The following is a 20,705-nucleotide window of genomic DNA, read 5'->3' as shown; positions in this document are numbered from 1 at the left end:
CCTTTCTAAGACTTGTCTTGTAGGGGTTCGTATGTACATGCTGGCCTACATGCCAATTCTGAGCCCGTTCATGTGGGAAAAGGGTTATATGGGCATATTCTCCTACATGCTATTTCCAAACCTGGTCACAATGGGGATGTATGGATACATTTGTTCACATGTCATCCTGAGCCTGGTCATATGAAGGTTATATGAAGGTTGTATGGGCGAGTTGACCCAGAAGCTAATTTTGAGGACTGTCATACAAAGGAGCATATAGACATTTAGGCCTACATGCCAATTTTCCACCCCGTCATATGTGGAGTGGTACTTTAATAGTTGTGTTGAACATAGTCACATGGGAGAAGTGTGGGTGTGCTGGTTCACGTGCCATTTCTGAGTTTGAACACATGGAGGGGCATGGATGGATATACTGACTTTCATGCCATTTCAGATTGGTGTGTGAGTGCGCGCGCATGCACGTGTTGGTCCACATGCCATTTTCTAAGACAAGTTATATGTGCTGGTGTATGGACATGTTAGTCTATAATTCCATTTCTGAACCCAGTCACAATGGGCCGGTGAATGGGAATAGTGGCCTACATGTCCTTTCCAAGCTCTGTCACATGGGAAATATGTATGTGCATGCTGTCCCACATTGCATTTCTAAGCCCAGGTTCATGGGGAGCTGGTTGTCTAGCCATGTTTGCTTTTAGGCTATTTCTGAACACAGTCAAATGGGGGATGTATGGGCATGTTGGGTCACAAGCCATCTTGGATTCTGGCTCTAAGGAGGTCAATTTGGTGAGTTGAGCATCCTGCCATTCTGTATCCAGCTATAGGGGTGTATATGTGCATGTTGATTTGTATTCCGTATCTAAGTCTGGTCACATGTGGGAAGATGTATTCCGTATCTAAGTCTGGTCACATGTGGGAAGATGTATTCCGTATCTAAGTCTGGTCACATGTGGGAAGATGTATGTATGGCCATGTTGGCCCATATACCAATTTCCGATGACTGTGTCACAAAGAATATATAGGCATATTGACCCAAATGCCATTATGAGTCTGGTGGCACAGGCATTAGGGGCATGGTGACAGACAGAGCTCTTGTGAGCTCTAGGCCATCCTGGTCTACGTAGTGAGTACCAACTAGGAACTTTGTCTCCAAACAAACAAACTTCCCCGAGCACATAAAAGAATCAGAAGTGAGCACTGCGGCACCATACCTGTCATTCTGGCACTTGACGGGCTGAGGTAGGAGGAATATGATGAGTTCAAAGTCAGACAGTTAAATCTTGTCTTGAAAAGGAAAAAAAAATGTATCAAAAAGAAATACAGGCTGATTGTATTTTAGTGAGAAAAATAGAATAACCTTCAAAGAGAACATCTAGAGTTACCCAGTGGCTGTACTGACCTGGTATTCCCTGGAACAAGCCTACTTTTTCCATTCAGGTGACACTGGACATCCCTTTAGAAGAAGGAGGATTGGATTCACATGGAAATTAAGCTGAAATAGTCCTGGATATTCTGGAAACACTAGGAAATACTGCCACCAGGTGGATGGTAGCAATTTCATTTCGGTCCAGTTCTAGACTGAGTGCTCTTTGTCTGAGGCACCGCCATACAGATGAGGATGTCTGAGTAAACAATCTTCATCTGTATGGTAGGTCCTGCACAAAGTAAATAGGCTCATATCTGTGGAACGAATAAATTAGTAGTGTCATGGTTTAGTAACCTATTTAGTAGAAAATGTCTTAAATTGTAGTGGCTAAAATTAAAAATTATTACCTAGGAACTTCAATTAGTTCAGAATAAAGCAAATGGTTAAAGTAGTTCTTTTCTTTTGGATATAAATAACTATTTTAGTCAACCAGATTATTCCAAGTCCATATTTTTTCTTAGGGCAGGGTCTCATGGAGCCCAAACTGGTCTAGAATTTCCTATGTATTTGAACCTTGAACTTCTTATCCTCCTGCCTCCACCTCTTGAGTTCTGGGGTTGCGGGCAGTGTTAGCATTCCCAGCTTATCAGGTACTGTGTGTAGAACTCAGGACTTCAGACATGCTAGACAAATTCTCCAGCAACTGAACTCTATCCCCAGTCCCCAAACTGCACCTTTGATTAATTTTTAAATTGTCTTACTCGATCTTTTATATGTTGGTTTGCTTTTGTGCTTCGGTTTGTCCAAATGACTCTGAATTGCTCATCTGCTGCATGGACTATTTTGATTGTCTATAGACTTTAGAATTACAACTCTGGGTCTTTGTACAGACTTTTAGTACTAAGCATAGATGAGGACTGACTTCTGGGGCTCTCTTCCAAGTAGCTAGCCCAGACTTGTGAATTAGATCTCATATGTAATCTGTAGGCCAGAGGAGGACTATCAAGTCTTTCAAGCAAGACTTGGGGATTACTGGGCATGAGAGTGCGCACATGCAATGTCAGCAATTGAGAGGCAGAGGCGGGAGGATCAGGAGTTCAGGATCATCCTCAGCTCAATAGTTGGAGGCCAGCCTGGACTACGGTGACCCTGTCTTAAGTAGACAGATAAAGGGAAACTCCAAATAATTTAACAAAACTGAACGCTTCAGTATGCAGAGCATCTTGGAAGGGAGGAATGCCCAATGTTAATATTAATGTGTGACAAAGGACACAGGCTATTAAATGTAACTGTACTCAAACAAAATTAGAACAATCCCTAAAACGCCAGTCTCACGTATCTAATGTCAAGTTTGTTGATATCCAACACCTTGGTTAAGAGTTGGATATTTACATCATCCAACAAACTCCTTTTTTTTTTCAGATCCCAGACTCTTTCTCAAAAGTCAGGCTTGCTTTGTAATGAATGGCCAGTAGAGAACAGATTGGTTCCAGCCTGTTGTATTTCTCATGGAAAGTTAATAACATGGCATTTTGTTCCCATCAAATGTATAGGATACTGTATATGCACAAAGCAGTATTGCTGAGCGGCTTCTAAAGGCCCTTCTAATAAACACAATCATATGGATAGAGTATGGGGAGTTGGTCATAAAGTAACATGTAATGTTATGTAAGTGAAATTCAAGATTGGGTGGCAGAAATCAGGATAGAGGGGTGTCTAGGAGGAAGAGATGTTGACTAGAAAGAGGGATGAGGAATATTTATGGATTTAGGGTAACCATCCATGTTGATATCACATCAGTAGATGCATGTGTCAAAACTCTCCAGGTTGAGCTGGGTGGTGGTAACACACACACCTTTAATCCCAGTATTTGGGAGGCGGAGGTAGGTGGATTTCTGGGAGTTCCAAGCCAGCCTGGTCTACACAGAGAGTTCCAAGACAGCTAGGGCTACACAGAGAGACCTTGTCTTGAAAAAAAAAACCCACCAAAGTCCAGACTAAACACTAAGGATGTGTGCTGTTTTCTATGTGTAAAATATTTTTCAAGACTGAATTATTAACATACGAAACTGCCCGCTTTAATCATTAGCTTCTTGTGAGCTTAGTGTGCATGAAATAGAGTCCCTGGTTCACCGGCTTGGCTACCGTGAGATTTTGGACAATTCTAGTTCTACTAAAGGGCCTGAGGGCTTTGTAGAGGATCATGGCAGTGTATATTTGCTGGGGTTTTAATCTTGTAGAAATTTTGGTCAAATGTCTCACTGAATGTTGTTAATGGTATTATTTTATGCTATTAGGCAGTAGATTTAAGAGAGTTTGACATTTGTTTTCAATGGATTTTTTAGGTTTCTTTTTAATCAATATATTCTTTTTAATTAATACATATTGTGCTCTATTCTCTACTAAACATCCCCCCAAATTTTATTAGTTTGTATGCTGCATATCCTCACTAATTTCTTCAGAAAATTAAGGTATTTGCCCAAATCAAATGGGTACTTTTACTAAGAGTCAAGCTAAAACAATGTATTCATCCTTTTAGTGAATTAAAGAGATATTCTTTAATTAGAAAAGTTAAGGATCCACAGAAGGCAGACATAGTGGAGCACACTTGTAGAGACAGAAGAACTAGCAGTTCAAGGCCATCCTCAGTGTCTTTCTCAGCTCTTAGTATAAAGTACTCTTCCCTCTAAGTCAGGGGAAGCTGAGTTGTTATGATACCTGGCACATAATGACATTCTCACTAATATTCAATCACCACCAACATATCAATAACATCACCGTTATCATTACTATAAATTACCACTCTGGTCATCCTCCTCCTCAGGAGTCTCAGCTAGCGACATGCACTGGTTTCCTAGACAACACTTTTGTGAGCTAACACAGAATTCTTCATAGGCCAAAACAGAAGGAAAACTCACACCAAATGCACAACGAACTGTTTACTTGTTTATTTGGGAGTCTCACTGCTGTTCTAGGTGAACTAAATAGATCAGACTGGCCTCGAACTCACCAATATCCACTTGCTTCTGCCCCTAAGTGCTGGGATCAAAGGTGTGTACCCCCATTCCTGGTTTTTACATTCATTAATAATGACAAAACTAGATGCATCAGTATGATTTTCCTTCCACATACAACTCAGAAGACAAATTACCTGTGAAGATAGTTTAATAAGTCTAGGATCATTGTTCCCTCCTGTGGAACTGCTATATCCTATTCCTAAATGGTTGACAGCTTTAGACATGCCAGGAGAGTCTTGCTTGCCAAAGACCACAAAATAAGCTAGGTTCCAAAAGAGATACTCATAGGGTTTCTATAACTGTGCAAACAACAAGAGAGGAGCTGAACATAGGACTGTTAGGACAAGGGGAGGACAAGAGGATAACTGTTAGGACAAGGGGAGGACAAGAGAATAACTTAGGACAAGGGGAGGGGACTCGGAATAGCAGAAGGAGAGGAAGGAAAGGTAGGACAGAAAACAACCAAGCCAGCTCAGCAGTCAACAGGGTCTCAAGCGAGGGAGTGAGGATTGAAAAAGAAAAACAGACAAAATTATAACACGACTCCAGCCCGTACTGAGGCCAAAGCAGCTTTATGTCTCTCTAGCCTGCTTTTATATCATTCTAGGTACATCCAAAAACCATGGTCAGTTCTCAGATCAAAGACAAAGTAATCAAGCAAAGTAGTAAACAAGGAGATCACACCAGCCCGTAATTAACTGAAGTAGGAAGCAAAGGGATCACATAAGGTAGTATTCAGCACAGCCGTGAACAAAGCCCCATGGTCGCCCAGTCTGCTACTCTTATCTGAGCAGCCTACTTCTTTGTCTGAGCCCAGTGACAAATGCCAAATTCCTAGAAGCAGCACCAAAGGCTCTCAGCAAGATAAGAAGGGGACACGACTGGAACACAGCACACACATGTGTGGAGACGTTACAGTTAAACCCATTCGTTTCTATAATTAGTGTTAATAGTTGCAGTAACTAGTTCCAAGTTCTTTATAAAAGGGATGTCTGTAGAAATGGCTATTTTTGTTGAGTAACTATTGTGTTGTAGATCTTAAATGGACATAGATTTTTACTGTCAATCTTTACACACACATTTTCAGAGCTGCAGTTTTATTCTTATTATTTGGGTCAAACCACTGAAGACCAGAGAAGAAAGCCTCTTCAGGAGCCTCTGAGTGGCTGGCACAGGCACCACTTCCGCGTGCTTGTACATTTCTCTACAATCCACATTCTTTTCCTTGGTCGAGCACACTAAAACGGTTTGTGCAGTTTTCGGCTTCTTCAACATCTAAGTCCTTTTTAAAAGATTTTATTTATTTTATGTATATGAGTATATGCTATAGCTGTCCTCAGACACACCAGAAGAGGGCATCAGATCCCATTACAGATGGTTGTGAGCCACCACGTGGTTGCTGGGAATTGAACTCAGGACCTTTGGAAGAGCAGTCAGTGCTCTTAACCGCTGGGCCATCTCTCCAGCCCCTCCACATCTAAATCTTGTATCTCAGGAAAGCACAGCATCACATAGCATTTTGACAAGAGAAATCAGTTGTTGGACAGAAGGTCTGACCTTACTTTGGAAGGTTTGTAAATAGTTATTCCAGTAACCTGGAAGAGTTCAACCCAGAGAGATCTTTTAGTAAAGGAATAAGATAGGCCATTAAAGACTCAAAGTCCCTGAATATCACTTTGTAGTAATCTCCAGACTTCTGGATTTCAGAATACAGTTGGAAACATAAGCTGATAAATTAATAGAAAGAGTGGAGAGAAGAGAAAAAGACAGAGTTGCTAACTTTTAATTTGCCCAGAAAGAATGTTATGATTACTCTTAATTATAGCTAATGTTACCATAGTTACATTTCCCTCCCCAAAAGCCAGACGATCACGATTCAAAAACAAAGTAACAGCTGGTGACCTTACTCTGAGCCCATGTCCTCCATTACCGTCACTTCTCTTATGTTTGTCTTAGATGGGAGAATTCTGTCTGATAGTCACTCCACTTCTGACTGTGGAGTTCTGACCAGGAAACAATCTTCTACCACTGTATCAGGAATGACACAGTCAAAGTCAAGCTATTAAATGAATAGCTCATGCTTAACACATGGGCCTTAAACTTCAATTGTGTGTGTGTGTGTGTGTGTGTGTGTGTGTGTGTTCATGTGTACCAGTGCACATGTGTGCACGCCTGTTTCTATGCATGTGGAAGCTAGAAATAATCCAGGGTGACATTCTCCAGGAGTCATCTGTCTTTGAGGCAGAATCTTTTATGGGTCTGGAACTACCAAGTAGAATAGACTGGCTGACCAGTGTGTCCCGGGCACCTCTGTTTCTGCACCCCCTCCTACACCCCCTCCAGGGATGAAACTACAAGCGGTGCTGTCATACCTGGCTTTTTGTTTTTTGTCTTTTGAAACATGGATTCAGGAATCAAACCCAGGCCCTCGGGCTTGTAGTCGCACTTTATCGAGTGAGCTGTCTCCTCGGTTCCTTAAATTTGATTTTTAAACCTTGCTGATTAGTATTCCTGTTTCCGGCATTTATTAAAGAGTCACTGTATGAAGCAGAGAGCCACATTCTATCAATCATTTCCTTAAGGCGGCACCTGACCTTTGAGGTTTCAATGCCCCATTTGTTAGCGTTTGGACATTGGCCTGAACCCACAGGAGTCCACAGTCTAGAAACCCTGAAGAAGAAAACAGGGAAGTCTCACTGTTTCAACCCAAACTGTTCATTGAGTGTTTATCCTGGTCTTAAATGTAGACACTCATAATTTATGATGTCACTGGATTCTGACTGAGTAAGGGGAGAGACTCTGCGTGGTCCTGGCTGCTCACAAAATCCTGACCCAAGCAAGGAGTCTGAATGATTGAAGAGATGGATAGAAGGCCCTTGGAAAAATCGCCACAAAATCAGATGAACCTGTTTGTCAAACAGTAATAAACTTCAATCAGTGGATAGTGCTTGACATTTATAGGGGTAATTCTAGAAGAAAAATATAGAACATATGAAATAAAATAAAAACAAAATGAACAACAGCAGGAACGACAAAAAAAATCTCAACCTCAAACCAAAGTGCTTGGACCATAAGGAGACTGTGGTCCAGTCCTGGAACATGACCTTGTTAAAGAAAGTCAAAATTAGACACTGGGGAGGTGGAGCTGGAGGACTGGGTATTGGATGCAAAACCCAGTTACACGGTGAAGCCCTTTCTCATAAAAATAAAATAAAACGAAGAAGGGCTGGGATGAGATATCCCATATCTACTTTCTCCACGGAGGCTGGTAACTGTGGGAGATGCGTGTGTCATCCCCAAGGACAAATGAGCAAGCACCTTTTCTGCTCATGCCATTAGTAGTCAGAGACAGGATCCTTTCATGGTCAGTTTCTGTTGAATTCTCCAACACACAAAAGACAAGAGCCACATTTCCAGTATTTGATCCAAAGCAGAGTGAGATAATTGGTCTTCTGGTTATTTCCCCCAGTTCTCTTAATTATATCTCTTTAGTGATACTGACTTTGTGTTTCGTATTGACCTGGACCTGAAACACACGCCGACCCTCTATTCTATGCCAAGCAGAGTGTTATTTAATTATTACAAACCCTATGAGAGGAGGGCGCTTATCACTCTCATTTTATAGATTAAGATGCTAGGGTGTAGGGGACTGGAGAGATGGCTCAGTGGTTAAGAGCACTGGCTGCTCTTCCAGAGGTCCTGAGTTCAATTCCCAGCAACCACATGGTGGCTCACAACCGTCTGCTCACGACCATCTGCAATGGGATCTGATGCCCTCTTCTGGTGTGTCTGAAGATAGCTACAGTGTACTCATATAAATAAAGTAAAAATTAAAAAAAAAAAAAAGAAGATGCTAGGGTGTGACACAGTTAACTTGCCAAGATTACACCATCACCAAGTGGTAGAGCTAGGATTTGAACTTGGCACCTTTACCTAGGTTTTCTGCTACATGAATTGCCTTCCACTAGATTTAGTTCATTAGAATTATCTATCCTGTCTACTGAGTTATAATCTCTAGGAACAGGATCTAGCATCTCGGATTTTAAATGGACTCTTCAGATGATGCATCAATCTCAACTCAAACCGGAGAAAAAGTCACTCATGCAGCCCGAAATAGAGACGTGTGGGAGGGCAGAGGCTGGCTCACTTGGAGAAAACCGAGAGGCAGGAAGAAATTGCTATGAGTTTAAGCAAACAAGTACTGATTGAGCCAAGCAGCACTCTGCACTGCGGAGGCCACAGTACCTTCGGCGTCTGTAAGGTGATTGGCCCTTTGAATGTGCTGCGTCCTCCATTGCCTTCCTCTTTGCAAATGCTCCTCGCGGTTCTTTGCCTAGAGAATACTTTAAAAGCAATTAGGGGTTGATCTTGTAAAATGGAAATGCTAAGAGAGGATTTATATAAAGGACACATAGAATATAGCTCAGAGGTATTTGACAGCATAAAATGAACATAGCAGGCATTGTCAGCCATTTGTGAAAGGAAAAGCAGCTGTGTTACTCTGAATTTGCTCCCCGGGAGCGAGTAATGGCTCCGCTGTGCATCATCAGGTCCTGATATCTGGTTCCGTGTGTGCTCAGCTATCTTTCTGGCTTCTCTCTGCAGCCCTGCTCACTTAGGCTCCTCTGATGTGTAATTTGGTCAGTCCTTGTGCTCATTTCTGTCTCAACTTTGCAAATCCTTTAGAGTCTTTTATACACCATTGTCCAATTCGAGATCTCTGTGTCCCAATTTCATATTTCCAGCTCAGAAAAATCTGATTGGCTCTGCCCAGTCTGTGTTGGTTTTCATTTGAACAGGCTCTAGTCAGCTCATTCGAGCCTTCCTGGAAACCAGAGAAAACAGGGTCAGTTAGACTCATTTTTCAACAGTATGACAGGTGGAGGCAATCCCAAAGGACAGCATTTGTATTGGTATCTCAAATACGCCCAATATAGTCCATGTAATCCATAATTATACTGTAGTTATCAGGACTGTTACTGCCTTGCATGCTACCTTGTTTGTCATTTTTATATTTTTCCTAGTTCAATAGACTTTTAGTATGACTTAGCATCATATGAATTCAATATACCCTTTACCTATAAAAAGGAATTCATACAATTATCTGTATCTTTATAGACAGCAATGTGTATTATCATTAGCATAATCTCTTTTTGTAGCTTCTGTCTCTGAAAACATTTTTGTGTGTGTTGTCAGACTGAATTCTTGGTAGGGAAAGTGTAGGTGGGATTTCACATCAGGATGTGTGGGATCACCTTTATACTAAGGCTAATGCCCAGGTCACAGATTTGTGGTGTGTGTGTGTGTATGTTAGTGCATGTATGTCTGTGCATGTCTCTGTGTATGTGTGAATGTGTGCATGTGTGCCTGTATGTATGCATGTGTAAGTTTGTGTGTATATATGTATGTGTGTGGGCAAGGGTGTTAATGTGTACACATGTCTGTGCATGCATGCATGTTTATTTTCATGCAGTGTGCATGAGTGTGCGTATATGTGCATGTATACAAAATCAGAACTCACCTCAAAAGTGGACAAGAGATAGTTTATTTTGGAGCCAACGTGAATGACTATATTCCCAGAACACAGACTCAGACTACTACAAATTTCATGTTTCAATGCAGAAGCAGTTTTATGAACTTTCTATAGGAGCAGAACAAAGAAAGTCATAGACCTTTAAAATGCGTTGGTGTGTAAACATCGGGGATACGGATTGCAATCTCAGCATAGACCTTGAAGCTATCCAGCAGCAGTCTTAGCCCTCTGACTGGAGGAGACTAAGGTTCGTTAATACATTCTAAAAGGTTTCTGTCTGTTAGTCACAGGATGTTGGGCCTAAGACAGGGGTGGGCAAGAAATGGGGGCTAAGGATGGCCCAAGATAGATTGTCACTAGATAAATCCAACTTCTCTACACTGCTCAAGTTCACCAGTCAGTCAGCATTTGCAGACACAGCTTCTTCTTCCTAGGAATTTTCACCCACAGTGTGCCTAGAGCTCTTGGAGTCTGTCCTCTCTTGCAGTCTTGCAGGGTCCAGGGATCAAATTCAGGTCAAACTTTTGTGCACAAGAGCCCCTACCTACTGAGCCATCTCCCCCTTTATTTTTGAGATAGGGGTCTCCCCTGACAGTGGCCCTTTGGCTAGACTGGCAAGCCTCGCAAGCCCCAGGGAACCTTCTGTCTCGGCCTCCTCAGTGCTGGGATTATAGGTGTGTGCCGCCATACCTGACTTTTTAGATCAGTGCTGGGGATCCTGACTCAGCCTTCAGGCTTACATGACAAAGGCTTTATTTACTGAGCTACATCTCTAGCCCTAGGCTTCCCTTCTAAAACTTCAGTTACAATCCATTGTTATTATAAAGGTTTCTTAATTTTTTTTTAAATAGATTTTTACTCTGAAGCCCAGATTGGCCTCAAATTCATTGCATGACTCAGGCTTCTCAACATAACTTTGGCAATTCTCCTGCTTCAGAGTCCTGAGTTCTGGCATTATAGATGTGAGTCACCTGTCTGGCTGTGCATTTTTAACATGCACTGAATGAAGTTGGTCCTCGAAGCCAGAGGAAGACATTTGTTTTCTGCTTTTTCACGGGTGGTTTGTTTGGTGCATGGCATGAAGGAGTTCTGAGTGTTTGACCCATATCTGAAGACCTAGCTCTGGGCTGGTGTGCTAGATCTGCAGATCTGCAGGCAAAGCTCTAAGCCATCAGATGTCAGCAAAATGATCCAAGACTTGGAAACAAACTAGAAAGATGAGCCGACATGCCCTCAGCCAAGGGGCGGGGGTGGGGGGTCCAGCTCACGGTTAACTTAGGGTGTTCCATTTGATTCCGTTGGATTGATTAGCTATTGATCAGGGTGTTTTGAAACATTGCAAGAGTAAAGGCAAAAGTTTGAAAACCAATAGGGATACACATAATTCATTTTAAAATTAATGTTTAATTAGCTTACAAAGTCCAGGTTTCCTGCGGCATTTCTATAGCTCCTGAGTTTTGATTAACCACCGTCCCTTACCTTCATAATTAATTTTCATAAGCAATGCAATCAAAACTGACCTTCGTTAGGTGAAGAATACAAAGTGCTACAAGCCACATTCTCACTTAAACCAGCTCAATATCCATCTGGTTACTCACTAGGAAGTAAATTGAGTAAACTATTTGTATAATTTCATTTTAGAGATACACGAGTGAGTTATGTGTGCTTTAGAGAAATAATGGACACCCTGCAGCCGAGGCACAAAAATTTGTGGGAGCATAAAAGGAAACCAATGCATTCAATATCACAAGGAGGAAAGTTTTTACAATGGAAGTGATTATTTAAAATAAAAAAAAAAAAGAAGAAACTGGATTTGAAGAAGTTTAATTGGGTCAAGTTGTGTTGGGGAGACGAAAAGGAAGAGAAAGAGTTTTAGGCAAGACCAGTGGCAGACACTGGGGCTTTTGGGAGTTCCGATGTTTATAAATGCACACGTCAGAGGATCACTGTCTCCTCATAACCGGAGGCGACGGAGCTGAGGGTGGTAGGCTATGGAGCCCACCTCCCCAGTGCCAAGGTCAAAGGCTCAGCAAGGACAGCCCACCCTTTGGGAATCTGAGCATGTGCTCCATGTAGGCTTAGGAGCCCTGTGCTGCTTAGCTGTTAAATAAATGTAGATGTGTATTTTACGTTTGCACTTGAAATTTGACGTGCACATACATTATTGTATGCTTAAGTAATAGTGAAATAATTCCACAAACAACTTCTTATTTGTTCACAGTTGAAATTTAATTCTATGACAGGAAACCTTTTGCAGAATATATAATGTTAATCTGAGTACAGTTTTCTAGACATTCCCTCCCTCTACTGAGATGTGGTCTCAGAAAAATGTAATTCAGGCTGGCCTTAAACTTGTGATTCTCTTGCTGAGTTTTGAGGTCTTTAAAAAATAATGTGTGTGTGTGTGTGTGTGTGTGTGTGTGTGTGTGTGTGTGTGTATGTGTGTGTGTGTCACATGTTTGCGTTCGAATGCATGGGTGCACATGCATGTGCCATTGAATGCTTATGAAGGTCAAAGGGCAACTCAAAGAAGCCAGTTCTTTCCTTCTGGCGTCAGGGTCCTGGGAAGATGAACTCAGGCCGTCAGTCTGAGTGGCAAGCTCTTTTGTATGTTAAGCCATATGATCGGTCTCTACTTTCTTTCTTTTTTTTTAATTTATTATTATTGTTGTTGTTGCTGCTGTTTTACTCATTCACTTTACATCCTCCTTGCTGTCCCCTTCTGGTCCCTCCCTCCTACAATCTCTCCCCGCAATCTCCTTCCCTTCTGCTCCAAGCAGGCGGAGGCTCCCCTGGGTATTCCTCCATACCCTGGCACTTCAAGTCTCTGTGAGGCTAGGTACTTCATCTTCCCCTGAGGCCAGACAAGGCAGCCCCAGCGAAAAGAACCTATCCCACGTACAGGCAACAGCTTTTGGTTAGCCTCCATTCGGGTTGTACATGAAGACCGAGCTGCACATCTGCTATGTTCGTGCGGGACGCCTAGGTCCAGCCCGTGTGTGTTCTTTGGTTAGTGGTTCAGACTCTGAGAGCCCAAAGGTCCAGGTTAGTTGGCTCTGTTGGTCTTCCTGTAGAGTTCCTATCCCCTTAGGGCTGCCATCCTTCCTTCTACTCTTTCATAAGAGTCCCCAAGCTCCATTGCTAGTTGGCTGTGGGTCTCTGCATCTGTCTGAGTGAGGTGCTGGGTAGAGCCTCTCAGAGGACAGCCATGCTAGACTCCTATCTGCTGTATTAACAGTATTGCTAATGGTGTCAGAGATTGGTACTTGCCCATGAGATGGGTCTCAAGTTGGGCTGGTTATTGGTTGGCCATTCCCTTAGTCTCTGTTCCATCCCCCATCCCTGCATTTCTTGTAGCCAGGATAAATTTTGGGTCGAAAGTTTTGTGGGTGGGTTGGCGTCTCTATCACTCCACTGGGGTACCTACGTGGACACAGAAGTCAGCCTCTCCAGGCTCCGTAACCCCTAATGCTGTGAGTCACTGCTAAGGACACCCCATTGATTCTTGGACTTCTCTCCTATCCCAGGTCTCCATCTCTTCCTGGAGACACCCCTGCTTACTTTCCCATCCCAGTCAGTTGCAGATTTCCAATCATTCTCATGGCCATCTGGTCATCCCTCCTGGCCCTCCCCACACCTGACCCCAAAACACCACTCTCCCCCACCCCTCCCCCACTCAGGTCCCTCCCTCCATCTGCCTTCCATTACCCTTTCCATGTGAGACTCAAGCATCCTTGCTTGTGCCCTCCTTCCTGCCCAGCCTCCTTGTGTCTATGAAGTGTAGCATGGGCATCCTGTGTTGATGGCTAATATCTACTTATAACTGAGTACATACCATGCGTGTCCTTTTCCTCCTAGTTTTTAAATTAAAATTCTTCAAAGAGAGCTTATTTGTTTAAAAATTAAACTTTTTTTTTTTCAAAAGAGGGTTTCATTGTGTAGCCTTGACTTATCCTGATACTCACTACATAGACTAGTCTGGCCTCTAACTCAAAGATTTGCCAGCCTCTGCCACCCACATTCTGGAATTAAAGATGTGTACACCAATACCCAACAATTTATGAGTTTTCTTGACAGGTACATTTATTGTAGAAAATTTGGGAACAAATGTGCAAAAGGATTGAAATGAAGTTTGCTCCCAATTGTACAGTTAGAAAAAAGGAATTGCTGGGCTGGAGAGACGGCTCAGTGGTTAAGAGCACTGGTTGTTCTTCCAGAGGACCTGGGTTCAACCCCCAGCATCCATATGGCAGCTCACACCCATCTATAATTCCAGTTCCAGGGGACCCAATGCTCTTTTCTGGCCTCTTCAGGTTCCAGGTACACAAGAGGTACGCATACATGCAGGTAGAACCCCCCTGCAGACAAAATAAAAATAAAAAAAAATAGGAAATGCTAACGTAGTAACTTCTAGATCTTTTTCTTTGCTTATATACACACATGCATATTCTCTTTTTTACACACACACACACACACACACACACACACACACACACTATTTTTTATAATTCACAAGCATCCTTCCCTCCTTACCCTTCTTTCCTTCCCTCATTGAAATGACATTCACATGACATAAACTTAATTCATGGGAAACAAACAGGTCAGGGACATTTAGCACACTCATGCTGTGGGATAGCCATTTCATCTGACTCCAGAGCATTTTGGTCCCACATAAGGCACCTGCTCCCATTAAGGGTCTACTCCTCAGGCTTCCTACACTTGATCTTAGCCAAAAGTGATCACCTCAGGCTTCCTTACCCAAGTGCTTGACCCCTACCAATTTGCTTTCAATCCCTATGGATTTTCCTATCTTGGAAATTTCATGTGAATAAAATTGTACAACATCTGACTTTTTTCTGTCTGATTTTACTTGTCTATTTCATCTCTTAAGATAGAATTTCACATAGCCCAGGCTAACCTTAAATTTGCTATGTACTTGTAGACAACATTGAACCCCTTGTCTTTGTGCCTCAGCTTCCCAAGTGCTGAGATTACAGACACGACTCACACTACTCCTGCCTTGGCTTCTTCTATTGAAGCCAAGCAAATTTCTAAGGTTCACCCATGTTATAGCATGTATGAGAATTTTGACTGAATGGTGGTCTCTTGTATGTTTATAGTACATTTTATTTAACCCATTTATCCATAGGTGGACAGGTTTTTTTTTATTATTATTATTTTTAACAATCTACCTTTTAAAAGCTGACTAAGAACAAGATCTTCTAAATCTACCGAGCAAAGCTTACATGAACTCAGAATGAAGCCAGAAGTGCAGGGCCTGCGCAGGTCTGTACCAGATCCCCTGTGTGTGTATTATATCTTTCAGTTCAGTTTTTTTTTTTAATGGCATTGCTGACTGTGCGAACGAGTGGGTCTCTGAGTCTCCTGCCTTCTCTTGGGGCCCGTTTCCTTTTGTGGGTTTGCCTTGTCCACCTTTGATGTGATGGGCTTTTATTTTCCTTATTACTTTTTATTTTATATTTGGTTGTTATCTCTTAGAAGCCTGTTCTTCTCTGACGAGACAGAAAGGGAGTGGCTCTGGCTGGGAGGGGAGGTAGAGGGGAACTGGGAGGAGTTCAGGGAGGGGAAACTATAATCAGGATATATTTCATGAGGAAGATAATCTCTTCTTAATAAAAGGAGGGGAAGCTTAATAAAAAAGCCTTTCATGTATCCTTTTAAACGATCTTGCTTCAAAGGTGAACGTGTTAATGACCACCGGGATATGTCAGTACAAGCCTGAAGAATTCACAGCAAGGGGGAAAGCTGAGCCAGTCAACAGCATCAGGTTTTGTTTGTTTGTTATTTTGTTAACTGCTAATGCAGGAACCTGCCCAGTCTACCTCTACCAGAAACCAAACCCTAGTTCCAGACCTCTCCCTACTTCTTGTTCCTGCTATGAATTCTTTCATGGAAGAGAGAACACCATTTCTCTTTCTCCATTTCTCACTTCCTTTGTCCCTACGGTGTTAGGAAATCCAGCCTCTGACTGGGCTGTTCCGTCCTGCAGATTGCGGTTACTCTGGAGATCTCCATAACACAATAATATCACAATGCTTGTTTATTGCATGAGTGACTTTTTTTCTGGGCAACTCGAAGAATCTAGCATGGTCCTTTTGCTCCCTCGGTCTATGATCAGATTTAAAATTCTTCTCAATTTAAAATTACATTCTGCTTAAGCTCCATCCCAGCAAAACCAGTTTGGTTCTCTTGAGGCCTAACATGGCCTGCCGTCTTTCCATTAGACCAAGACTAATTCAGTGACTAATTCCAACTTCTGTTCAATCCTAATTTTTTATCAAGGCTTCCCCATCCCCCTCTAATTCCATAACTGCTATCTGGCCTTCCCCATAAGATGTAATATTTTGTTCCTGATGTTTCAGGAAGGTATGTACCTCCTGAACTACCTATGATACTTGGGTTAGTAAACTTTTTTTTTTCTTTTGAGACAGCGTCTCACTATGTAGCTCTGGCTGGTTCATAACTTGCTTTGTAGACCAGGCTGGCTTCAAACTCATAGAGATCCACTTGTTTCTGTCTTCCCAGTGCTGGGATTAAAGCTGTGTGCCACCATGCTGGGCAGTAAATATTTCTTGAATTCCTGTTGTGTAACAAGAATTATGTCAGACTTTAGGAGGTAAAACCACACTAACAGGGAGGGGTGTCAACTTTAACAGATATACAAAAATTTGAACCAAGCAACTTAATCTGGGTGTGATGGTGCCCATATACAATCCTAACACTTGGGAGTCGGAGGCAGGAGGATCAGTTTATGGGGATGCTTGGCTACACTGAGGATGACTCTAACCTAGGCCTCATGAGACCTTCTGTTAAAACAAACAATCAAAAGCATAATGATGGTGAGGGCGATGGTGGTGATGGTGGCTGAGGACATGGCTCAGCAGATAAAGGCACTTGCTGCTAAACCTGGTGACCTGAGTTTGGTCACAAATGAGGGGAGAAGAAAGCTGGCTCCCCCAAAGTTGTTCTCGCCATACCTGCTCCATGATGTATGAGTGTGTGCATGAACACACACACACACACACACACACACACACACACACACACACACACACACACACACACACACAGACAGAGGAAATGTAATATAACAACAACAACCTGGTTGTAGTAGGCCAGGGCCGGTTGGAGTTCCCCATCTCCTGGGATTCCTTTGAAGCTTTCAGTTTTCTTCTCTGTCACTCCTAGTGTTGGCTCCTCATCCTCATGTTCTAGGGTGGATGGAGCTCTAATCATCACATCCATGTTTGAAGGAAAGAGGAGAGGAAAAGGAAGAAGGTACTGACAGAAGGGATGTGCCCTCTTGCTCCGGGTTACTATTACTGGGATAGGACACCATGACCAAAAGCAACTTGGGGAAGGCTGAAAGGTTTACTTCAGCTTAAAGCTTGTAGTCTGGATGTCAGGGTCAGAAGGCCATGGAGGAGTGCTGCTTGCTGTCTTATTCTCCATGGCTTGTTCAGCCTGCATTCTTAAATACCCTAGGATCAAATGTTTTGGGATGGCACTGCCCACAACGGACTGGACCTTCAAACTTTTAACCATCGATTTAAAAAAAAAAAACCTGCCCCACAAGTTTGTCTACAGGCCAATCTGGTAGGGCTACTTTTTCAATTAAGGTTCCCTCTTCCCAAATGACTCTAGCCTGTGTTAAGTTGACATAAAAACTGGCCAGATCAACTGCTTTAGAAGAAAACGTTCCAGAAAGCATATTTATTATAATGTAGCCATAAATTTAAACTGCAGCAAGGTTGTCTGGGCACACAATTCTTCTTTCTCATTTTCTCTCAGTCTATTTTTCCACAGAAAAACTGGGGTCCTGATGTGGAGAAAGGAGACAGCAATCAGCATAGACAAGGCCGTCTTCCCTCTCAGACAGAGAGAGAAGGAGGGCATAAAGAAGGAATTTGAGCCACCGGGCGTGTGTGTCTGTTAAAGGGATGGTCGCCTCTGACCTGAGTTCAAAACTTTGTGTAAAGAAGACTGGAAATTAGACAATTAGTGTGGTGATGAGGGAGCTTCTAGAAAGGGGAAGTAACCAGAGTCCAAAGGCTTGAAAAGATTAACCGGTATTTCCACCCCAGTGTGGTGGTGGGACTGTCTGTTTAGAGATCAAAGGTCTTGAAAGATGAAGTTAAAAGGTCAGGTAGGACCTCTACATACTAACTATTAAATGACAAGCTCTTTTAAAAGTTAGTTCCCGCTTAAGTGCTAATTTACAAGAAATCACCACATGTCTGGAATAGTGGCCCATGCCTTAAACCCCAGCACACAGGGCGCAGAGGCAGGCAGATCCCTGAGTCCGAGGTCAGCCTGGTCTAGAGTTCTAGGACAGCCAGAATTAGGCAGAGAGACTTGTCTTTAAAAAAAAAAAAAAAGATAGAGAGGAAGGAAGGAGGGAGGGAAGGAAGGACTTAGAGTAAATGAGTCCTTTCATTTTTGATTTTTGAGACCGGGTCTTCCTATTTAGCCTTGGCCTGTAACTTGCTCTGCAGTCAGGCTGCCTGTCAGCTTGTGACTGTCTTGCTTCTGCCTCCTGATCTGAGACTATAAGTGTGCACCATTGCCCCAGTGTACTTTTCACAGCATAAGTGTGAGTTTGCCAAAACAAGCCATTCTTTTCACTTTCTTCCAAAGATGATTAATCTTCTCGCAGCTTAGTAACAAAGTAACCCATGAAAACCTACCCTCTTATGAAAATAAAAACATGGATTTAATTTTATTCCTAAAGAGTCAGCACTGCCTCAAAGAGGGGTGTTTAAAAACTGCCTGGTGTGAGAGAACAAATTGAAGACCTAAGGTTTGAGTTAAATGGTGAAGTGTATGTGAGGCCACCAAGTCAATTACTGTAGGGTGATGTGAAGGAGGGCAGCGAAGCAAGTGCGAGCTCTTCCACCTCACGAGAATTTTTCTCATTTCTTTTTTTTTTTTGTTTGTTTACATTTATCTTTATGTGTATAGGTGTGTTGACTGCATTGTATGTCTATGTGCTGCGTATGAGCCTAGTGCCTTCAGAGACTTGGAACATGATGTTAGATGTCCCAGAACTCTCCATTCCTATATTAAGGTGTTATAGACATTAGGCGCCATTATGTGGATTCTGGGAACTGAACCTATGTTTGCGGAAGAGCAGCAAGTACTCTTAAGCACAGAGCCATCTCTCTAGCCCTTCTCCTCCCTCCGCTGGTTACCTATGTCGCTTTAGTTCTCCTCTTCCTATACTTCTGTTCCCCTGTCCCCTCTTCTAGAACTCCCAATTCTTTCGCCTCCCCTTCTCAAATACCATGCTGATAGGAGTGTGCTGTCACCATGGGTTACTGTGTGCTAGCATGCAGTTTGTGCATGCTAGGCTAATACTCTATTAACTGGGCTATATCCTCAGCCCCAGTAGTGTGATTTCTTAGGCTAAACTGTAAAAGACATCACAGGTTCTACTGGTCTCATTCTCACATTTCGTGTAGGAGAAATCATCTGCAGTATCCTGAGGACAGACCTGTGGAGAGAGTGACACAGTGACGGCTGTGTCCTTCTGCCAGCCATGAGGATCAGCTAGCTAGCCAGAGCAGTATACTATCTTGGATGCCTTCGGCTGTCTTTAGGCCAAGTTGATACTTCTTTTAAAGATTGTTTTATCAAGACTATAATTTATTTGCCATAGAATCCACTAATTCCAGCTATATTATTCAATGATTCCTGATAAATTTGCAAAAATACCATGCTTGCATTTTTATTTTAAAACATTTATCCGTTTCATTCAAAACGCAACCCCATGCCCATTAAGAGCAATTTTTTTTTTTCTATTCTTTTTCGGAGCTGGGGACCGAACCCAGGGCCTTGCGCTTGCTAGGCAAGCGCTCTACCACTGAGCCAAATCCCCAACCCCAAGAGCAATTTTTTGTTCTACCCTCTGTCCTGTGAAAACATATCAACATACTGTGAAACGGTACAGAAATGGAATCAAGACACATGCAGACTTTTGTATCAAGCTTCTTTTATTTCATATCAAGCTGACATTTTCACTGTATCTGAACCTGAACCTTCCGCCTAAGCTAGTATTGAATTCCTTACCACAGACATCCAGACACTAAATTTTGGGCGTGGGCTTTGCGATTACTGCTGGGAAGCTAAGGCCCTCTGACATTTAAAATGTCATTAACTCCAACCCTCATGCATTTACTATTAAAGCCCGTAGAGCTGGTAGTGGTGGTAGTGGAGCCCACCTGTAATCCCAGCACTAGAGGGGAGCAAACCAAAGAAGAAGCAGTCAAGTTCAGCTCAGGTTACAGCACGGGCTGCCTGAGACTCTGCCTCAAAACTAAACAAAACCTGAGGACAGGAAGTTACCTTACAGTTGTGTGTGTGTGTGTGTGTGTGTGTGTGTGTGTGTGTGTGTGTGTGTGTGTGTGTGGTGTGTATGTGTGTGGTGTGTGGTGTGTATGTGTTGTGTGTGTGTTGTGTGTGTGTCTGTTGGTCTGTCTGTCTGTCCGTCAGTCTATCTAGAGGTCTACCTTGGATATTTTTCCTTAGGAACCTGCTATCTTGTTTTCTTTTTCTTTTTCTTTTCTTTTTTTCTGAACAGGGGCTGTCACTGGCTGGACAGTGAGTTCCAGGGATCTCTGCCCAGCTCTGAGTCTTCCCCAGTGCTGGAATGACAAGCATGTACCACTACACCTGTTTTTTTTTTTTTTTTTTTTTTTCCCCTCTTCCTTTTTAAAGTGCATTCTAGGGATTTTACTCAAATCCTCCAAGCTCTTTACTGGCTGAGCTATCC

General features: G+C 42.6%; 1 protein-coding gene across 1 annotated transcript in view; it reads left to right on the top strand.

The window, feature by feature from the left end:
- The first annotated feature begins 1,216 nt into the window (after positions 1–1,216).
- Positions 1,217–20,705, top strand: part of Dmxl2 (Dmx-like 2) — a 166,598-nt gene continuing 147,109 nt past the window's right edge. Inside the window, exon 1 of the mRNA XM_063265469.1 lies at positions 1,217–1,236. The gene's annotated coding sequence lies outside the window, so the exon portion shown is untranslated. The remainder of the gene's footprint in view (positions 1,237–20,705) is intronic.

This window comes from Rattus norvegicus, chromosome 8 (genome assembly GCF_036323735.1).
Source record: "Rattus norvegicus strain BN/NHsdMcwi chromosome 8, GRCr8, whole genome shotgun sequence".
NCBI lineage: Eukaryota > Metazoa > Chordata > Mammalia > Rodentia > Muridae > Rattus > Rattus norvegicus.
Note: the sequence above shows the minus strand (reverse complement) of the source record. Positions and strands in the feature narration are given on the sequence as shown.